The sequence below is a fragment of the Camellia sinensis genome, chromosome 14, assembly GCF_055761805.1.
Source record: "Camellia sinensis isolate YWXY chromosome 14, ASM5576180v1, whole genome shotgun sequence".
NCBI classification, from domain to species: Eukaryota; Viridiplantae; Streptophyta; class Magnoliopsida; order Ericales; family Theaceae; genus Camellia; species Camellia sinensis.
The window spans coordinates 71,711,160-71,719,166 of record NC_138974.1 but is presented as its reverse complement, the minus strand read 5'-3'; the positions used below and the strand labels follow the sequence as shown (position 1 = coordinate 71,719,166).

General features: G+C 31.3%; 1 non-coding gene across 1 annotated transcript; it reads left to right on the top strand.

Annotated features, from left to right (window-relative positions):
* The first annotated feature begins 1,330 nt into the window (after positions 1-1,330).
* On the top strand, positions 1,331-1,404 carry TRNAR-UCG (transfer RNA arginine (anticodon UCG)). Its single transcript has one exon. It is a non-coding gene; the product is annotated as a tRNA-Arg (tRNA).
* The last annotated feature ends 6,603 nt before the right edge of the window (positions 1,405-8,007 follow it).

Sequence of the window (8,007 nt, the reverse complement as noted above, 5' to 3'; positions counted from 1 at the left end):
AAAAGAGCTTTAGGCTTTTTAAACTTTTTTGTGAGAGAAATAATATAATAATTATGGGTTCGATGTGATGTTTTGTCTTATTAGACTAAAAAATCTTTTTTTTTTTTTGTGGCTAAAATAGCCAAAAAAGTCCCAACTTTTGCTTCCCAAACGAAGCCTAAATAATAAAAAATAAAAACTTTCTAAATAAAATCTTTTATAAATCTTTCTAAATAAAATCTTTCTAAACGAAGCCCCAACTTTCTAAATAAAAAATATTATGCAGATAAACAAATTTTATTTTAGAAAAAATCTTTCTAATTGATGTGTTATATAATAATAAAAATTTTATAATTTAAAAAGAAACCCTTTTGAATAATATATGATAGGTGCTATAAATAACTAAGAATTTTTTTTTATAAAATTAATGAATTTGTATAAGAATTCCGTCACATGTGTGTAGTAGGAACACAAAAAGGTGAAACTTTAAGGTATGTTTGGTAGAGTTTATTTTAAATTAAAAATTGATAATCAAAAAGTAGAAGTTAAAAGTATTCACCTAACTTTTGAAAAATTATTTTTTTCAACTATTTCAGTTATTTTTACCTAATAAACTAAATAGAAATTGCATTAAACAGTCTAATACAGACTTTCATATTAAAATAAGTTATGAGTTGCTTCCATAATCTCAACCAAACACCTATAGGCTATAATATATCCCACATGAAAAGTTGTCCCATGCTTCATGTGGCATTGTAAGCTTTTGAGGCTATGAATAATTACTCCTTTTTTTTTTTTTCTTTTTCTTTTTTTTGTATCATTTAGATTCTTCTTTTCTCAAACTTCGTGTTTGCTCAAATTTAAATTTCCTTTTTAACATTTGATACCTATGATTTGGGTTCCTGATGACTGGGGAAACTGATTGATTTTTTTTTTTTAATTAGGTTAGTATGGTGGTAAACCTTGCCTTATTTTAGCTTGATTTAAAATTTTAATGAATTTTAAAATTTATGTAACTTTAATTTAATTACATAATAAGCTGATTACAAACAAACATTAAAGAGCCGAACATAAAAAATAAGCTGAAGTAGCTTAATTTTTTTTATAGAGCAAGCAAGTTTATTGAGCCGATTAGTAATCTATTTAAATTTAACTTTAAAACTTAACAATTTTAAAATTATATTCAAATTTAATTTATTTATCTATCGAGCTGATGGCCAATGAATTATTAACGAGACAAAAATTAGTTGAAGTTGAGTAGTTTGGTTGGTTTTAGAACTATACTTTCATGTGTAACATTTCATATGTAGTCACTATTTGAAATTAAAATCTCTCCCGCATTATAAAAGTAGACCGCATAGCGCAGTGGATTAGCGCGTTTGACTTCGGATCAAAAGGTCGTGGGTTCGACTCCCACTGTGGTCGAATTATATTTTTCAAGTACCAAATGCGGACTTATCTCCTTTTCTTTTATATATATACTAGCGGCCGAGCACACGCAGTGTAATTTCTTTTTGAATTATAATATGAATTTTATATTATTTTTTCTAATAATATACATATAAATAAAATGAGTAACTATGTACAATGTAATATTTGATATTAACGTATTTGATAAATAAAATACACGTACATTAAAAGATATACAAATCTTTGCCAAAATACAATGTTTACTAATCTTAACTAAAAAATATGTACAACAAAAATTCATATAAAATCTGAATTTAGTAACATGAGATTAAAGATCCTGTAAATCTTGCAAAAAAAAAATATATAAGATATATGTAAAAATTAGTTTGCTAATAATATACAGTGATTAAATTAAAATTTTACGTTCTTAAAGTGAGGCATAATTATGCATATGCATACTTTAGCTAATACGGTACAATAATTACTTTGGTTTTCTATAAACAAAATTAAAAACTTACATTTTGACATAGATTGACATAGTCTATTTTTTTCTTCAAGGAAACTAATAACATAATGAAACTTTTTATTTTATTTTTTAATTAAGAAAATAAAATGTATACTTAACAGTGTACACACAAAATATCAAAATACAAACCCATACTCTTGGAACACTTACAATAAAAAAAGATTTGATATATATAAATAAAAATAATAATAAACTATTAATATAAAAAATAAAATAATAAAAAAGCAAAAAAAAAAACTATTTTTTTTAAAAATAAATTTTAATATTGTTATTTAAAAAAAAAAAAAAACAGATACCCAAACCTAATATTCTTACAATACTTATAGTAGCCAAAAAAGAAAAAGAATATTTACAATAAAAAAAAGATTTGATTTACATAAGAAAAATAACAATTACAATGAAATAGATTTGATATAAACTAAGAAAAATAATAGTCTATTTTTTTCCCCAAGGAAACTAATAGCATAATGAAACTTTTTATTTAATTTTTTAATGAAGAAAATAAAATGTATACTTAACAGTGTACACACAAAATATCAAAATACAAACACATACTCTTGGAACACTTACAATAAAAAAATATTTGATATATACAAATAAAAATAATAATAAACTATTAATATAAAAAATAAAATAATAAAAATAAAAAAAATAAAAAATAAAAAAAATAAATTTTAATACTGTTATTTTTAAAAAACAACGGATTTTAAGAATCCTTAATTGTTTTTTTAAACACACATAAAATTAAGAAAACAAAAAACCCCCCCAAAAAAAAATCACAATTTTTGCTACTAAAAAAAAAATCAAAAAATTACAATTTCTGAACTAACAGAGAACTCAATTGTATATACCGAATATTTGTATATAATAAACGTGATGTTTTCTTAGTTTATGATTGAAATTAATATTATTTATAATTTTAAGTTTGACCAAATCATATCAAAATTATATTTATCATAACACTACAAGAAAAGGGGGTAAAAAACACGGAAGCATTAGCGACGGCGCTTGTCCCGTCGCAAAAAATGGTTTTTTGCGACGGCAGATTAAACCGTCGCAAATGAAGGATTTAGCGACGGCGTTGTCCCCGTCGGTAATAAAAAATGCACGGATAGGGGAATAAATGCATCAGTATTAGCGACGGATGTTTTTACCGTCGCCAAAAAAATGTTTTGAGACGGCATACGTTTGCTGTCGCAAATAGTTTACATATTGCGACGGCAATTGTCCGTCGCAAAAAAGTCTAATTTAAATGGCGTCGTTTTATGAACAAAATACTTGCCATTTGCGACGGTGTAAAACCTACCGTCGCAAAAAGTGAAATTTTTTTTGCCCCCGCTCTTCCCTATTCATCTTGCCGCTCGATCAAAACATAATCCAAATCCCTAAATGTTTGAAACCTGTTTCTTTCCCCCAAATCCCTACGAAGCCGAACGGCTGTATTGATCATTTTAACCAAATCCCTACGAACGGCGAACGGCGAACGGTGGTGCGGTGGTACTGCGGCGAGGACGACAGGTATGCTCTCTCTTTCTCTCTCTCTCTCTCTGTATATATATATACAGATCTGTATCATCTATATATATATTGATAATATATACATTATTAAATCTGTATATATATATATATATATATAAATCTGTATCAATATATATATATATATATATATTGATATATATATAAAAATATGTAAATTATATATAAATATATATATACATTATAATTCTAATTACATTGATATTATTCCCAACTTAAAACTAAAATCTGTTTTCATTGTTTTCCAATCATTTTATTTTTTTGAAAATAAATAATAACACTTAATTTGTATATTTAAATAAATAATAATAACATTTATGGAAACACTCATTATTTCCAATCATTTTATTTTTTTGAAAAATAATAAACTTTTAAAAATTCACAACCTATTTTTATATATTTAAAAAAAAAAATTTGTTAACGGGTCTCTTATTTGTGGCCACTTGCTAAAAATGTTGGAAATGAAAATATACATGACTTATAAAAGTGAATGATGTATAATCATTTTTAGCCTGATTAATCAATTGTTTTAGTAGGGGTGTTTACATACTAGTTTAATTTATTTATGAGATGATCCAAGTACTAAACCTATCCTTAGAGAAATTTTGGAATCATAAATTGTGAAATTTTAGAAATCGAACCAAAACTAAACTGCAAAATTTGTTCAAATCCAGTTTAGTTCCACGATTGAAGAGTTTCAAAAAACTTCATTGGTATACTTCAAATTTCATAATATAACCCAACAAATTTCTCATATTATATACACTACTTAATCACTAAAGTAATGCAATTCTCAATAATATAAGAAGTGTCCAATAAAAAATAATATGAAAAATTACAAAAAAAAAAAAAAAAACTCAAAGTTTAAGTCTTATAATAAAATAAATCATGAGTTTAATTTTGCTGATACTGTTATTGATGTACCTATCATTTGTTCTGTTTTTCTTCCAGACAACTGTATCGAAAAGTAGTCTTTTTGATCATTTGATAAACTTTTGGGAATTTAGGCCGGGACTTGATCCAGGAACTTGAAGCCTTTATTTTTTGGTGGATTTTAAGTTCCAGTCACCACTCTATCGACAGGTAATGGTTCTGTGCTTAATTTGGTTATACTGTACATCTATCTAGTCTGTGAACTTCATAACCATAGCTAATGCAGTTCTGCTATCATTTCATTATATGTAGTTTTTGCATTTTCTTTCAAGGAGAGCATATCTTACAATGTTCCCAACATGTAGCGTGCGAGGCATTTAAGTATTTACGTTACCTGGTTGATCTTTCCTGGTGTGTTTGTGGAAGTAATTTGTAGTATGGAAAGTAATTGGGCCTCCATATATATAGATAGAAAAGAAACTTGGACTGGGCTTTCTTATTCTACTTTGTTACAAAAGATTATGTATGTGATGTTCAAAATTATAATATACAGAATAATGATCCATCTTTATTAAATAATTTTTGAGACAATATACTTGATTAGTGTGTTTTTGTATAACTCATCTATCAAGTTTATAAATAATGCCGCACAGTATTATGGAATACTAATAATTTGGAGAATTCTACCATACACATCCATTTATCATATGCATCATTAGTTATGTCATTTTTTTTTCTTTAGTTATGATGAATTATCTTCGTTAATTATGATATTATTTTAGTTAAGACTTATAAGATCTTTGGTTGTGCCTCATGTGGTGTTTGGTTATGATTTATTTATTTTTTAAGTTATGACTCAGAAAGTATGAAATTATATCATTTTTTTTCTTCAATTAATTGATCTCACGTGTTGTTGTATAAGTATTTCATTTTTTATGTTATCCTATTAAATCGGTAAATAACTAACTAGGATAAGACTACCTACGTATTTGAGAGAAATTGGATGGATAGGTATCATGGTACATGAATACGTAGGTATTATATTTAGAGTTACTTTGATGAGATATTTTTGTGGATGTGTACAGATGATGGATAAGAGTTGGATTGATTTTCCAAATAGGATGTCGAGCGAATACATTAATGGGATTGATGAATTCCTTGTGTTTGCCTACACCAATAGGGTTGAAGGTTCGATGATCAGTTGTCTGTGTAGGAAGTGTGAGAATCGATACTATTTTGTACGAGAGGGTGTATGGGAGCATCTGATTTTGAATGGTCTTTTTTTAAAAATACAAACATTAGATTAATCATGGGGAATCTTACGTATCTCTGCATGGTAATCGAGAGAATGAAACATTAGCTAATTCAGACATTGGGGATGATATGATTGGAATGATACAAGGGGCTATGGGAAATCCACATGCCGATACAAGTGTCGAGGGTGATGAACCACATGGGCCTGATCCCTATGCATTTGAACCCCAGCTCGGTCCAAATGCAGAAACTGCAAAGTATTTCAAACTTCTGCAAGATGCACAAAGTGTATTGTATCTTGGTTGTCAGAAGTTCACATCTTTGTCATTCATTGTTCGACTTTTACATTTGACGGTGCTTAATCAGTGGACAGAAAAGTCTGTTGACATGCTGCTTGAGTTATTGAATGAGGCGTTCCCGTTGGGTGTGAAACTCCCGGACTCATATTATAAAGCTCAAAAGGTCATAACAGATTTGGGCTTCACGTATGAGACGTGGGATGCATGTCCCAACAGTTGCATGTTGTTTTGAAACAAGGACGCCAATCTTGATAAATGTGTCATATGCAACAGTTGTAGATGGAAATCAAATGGTGATGGTGGTTCAAATGGTCCTAACAAAGGTGGCAAACGAATAGCTGCAAAACAGATGAGGTATTTTCCTTTAAAGCCAAGGCTGCAGAGGTTGTTTATGTCATCCAAGACGGCCAAGTTAATGAGATGGCATGCAGAGGAACGAACTGATGATGGTGTCTTCAGGCATCCTGTTGACTCCCTTGCATGGAAAGATTTTGACCGTCGGAATATTGACTTTAGTAATGATTGTCGAAGTGTAAGGCTTGGCTTAGCATCTGATGGTTTTAACCCATTCAGAATGATGAACATAGTTCATAGCACTTGACCTACTGTGCTCGTTCCATACAACTTGCCGCCATGGATGTGCATGAAGCAACCATTTCTAATTTTAGCCGTGCTTATTGACGGCCCAAAAGGACCTGGTGACAAGATTGATGTGTACATGCAACCGTTGATTGAGGAGTTGAAAGAACTATGGAATGAGGGTGTGTCAACATTTGATGCATCAACAAATCAAATGTTTCAAATGCATGCAGCTTTACTGTGGACAATTAGTGATTTTCCTGCATACGCAAACTTGTCAGGATGGAGCACTAAAGGCGAATATGCATGTCCTTGTTGCAATAAGGAAACTACATTGTGTTGGTTGAAGCATAGTAGGAAACAATCATACTTGGGTCATCGCAGATTTTTACCTATTGGCCATAAATTCCGAAAGGATAAAGTATCATTTGATGGTAGTCGGGAAGTCCGACTCAAACCCAAATTGTTGTCTGGAACTGAGATGTTGCTACAATTAGAATCTGAGGGTATTTTAACCCAATACAAGAGGGATGACCTTAAGGAGAGGCATAAGAGACAGGTAGAGAAGGAGAAAACTGGACATCGCACCCACAGTTGGAAGAAAAAGAGTATCTTTTATGAATTTCCATATTGGGAGCAGAGTTCTCTACACATTTACAGCAGATGAGAGCTGAGATGATGGCCTTAGTGTCACATGGGGCAAGTGTGGATCCCAACAGACAGGTTCGATATAAATTAAATTGTTTGATAGTTTAATTTTCATACAAGATTATGTATAAAATTCGAATATGATTAACACATTATGTATTGACTATCATAGGTTCCTGATGCATTGAGTGGCCACCGGGCATTTAGGGAATCTGCAGAAGACGAGAATCCATATACACCACCACCAGAAGACCAGGTATAAAATGTATCTTTGCATTCTAAGCTAAAATGTATCTTTGCATAATTTAGACATTCTAAGTTAAAGCGAGACTTGTGGGAGAAAACGGGGCTCGAATCGGGTTCCCGGTTTGGGAGTTAGAGCCGGATTTCACTTTAGGCAAACTAGTTCCTTAAGAAACTTGAATTCGAGGAGTTAACGCCCCAAAATCACCAAACGGCGTCGGTTTAGCACGAAACCAGGCACACACGACCGCCTAGGCACGAGAGACTTGTGGGAGAAGACGGGGCTCGAATCGGGTTCCCGGTTTTGGGAGTTAGAGCCGGATTTCACTTTAGGCAAACTAGTTCCTTAAGACACTTGAATTCGAGGAGTTAACGCCCCAAAATCACCAAACGGCGTCGGTTTAGCACGAAACTTGGCACACACGACCGCCTAGGCACGAGAGACTTGTGGGAGAAGACGGGGCTCGAATCGGGTTCCTGGTTTGGGAGTTAAAGCCGGATTTCACTTTAGGCAAACTAGTTCCTTAAGAAACTTGAATTCGAGGAGTTAACGCTCCAAAATCACCAAACGGCGTCGGTTTAGCACGAAACTTGGCACACACGTCCGCCTAGGCACGAGAGACTTGTGGGAGAAGACGGGGCTCGAATCGGGTTCTCAGT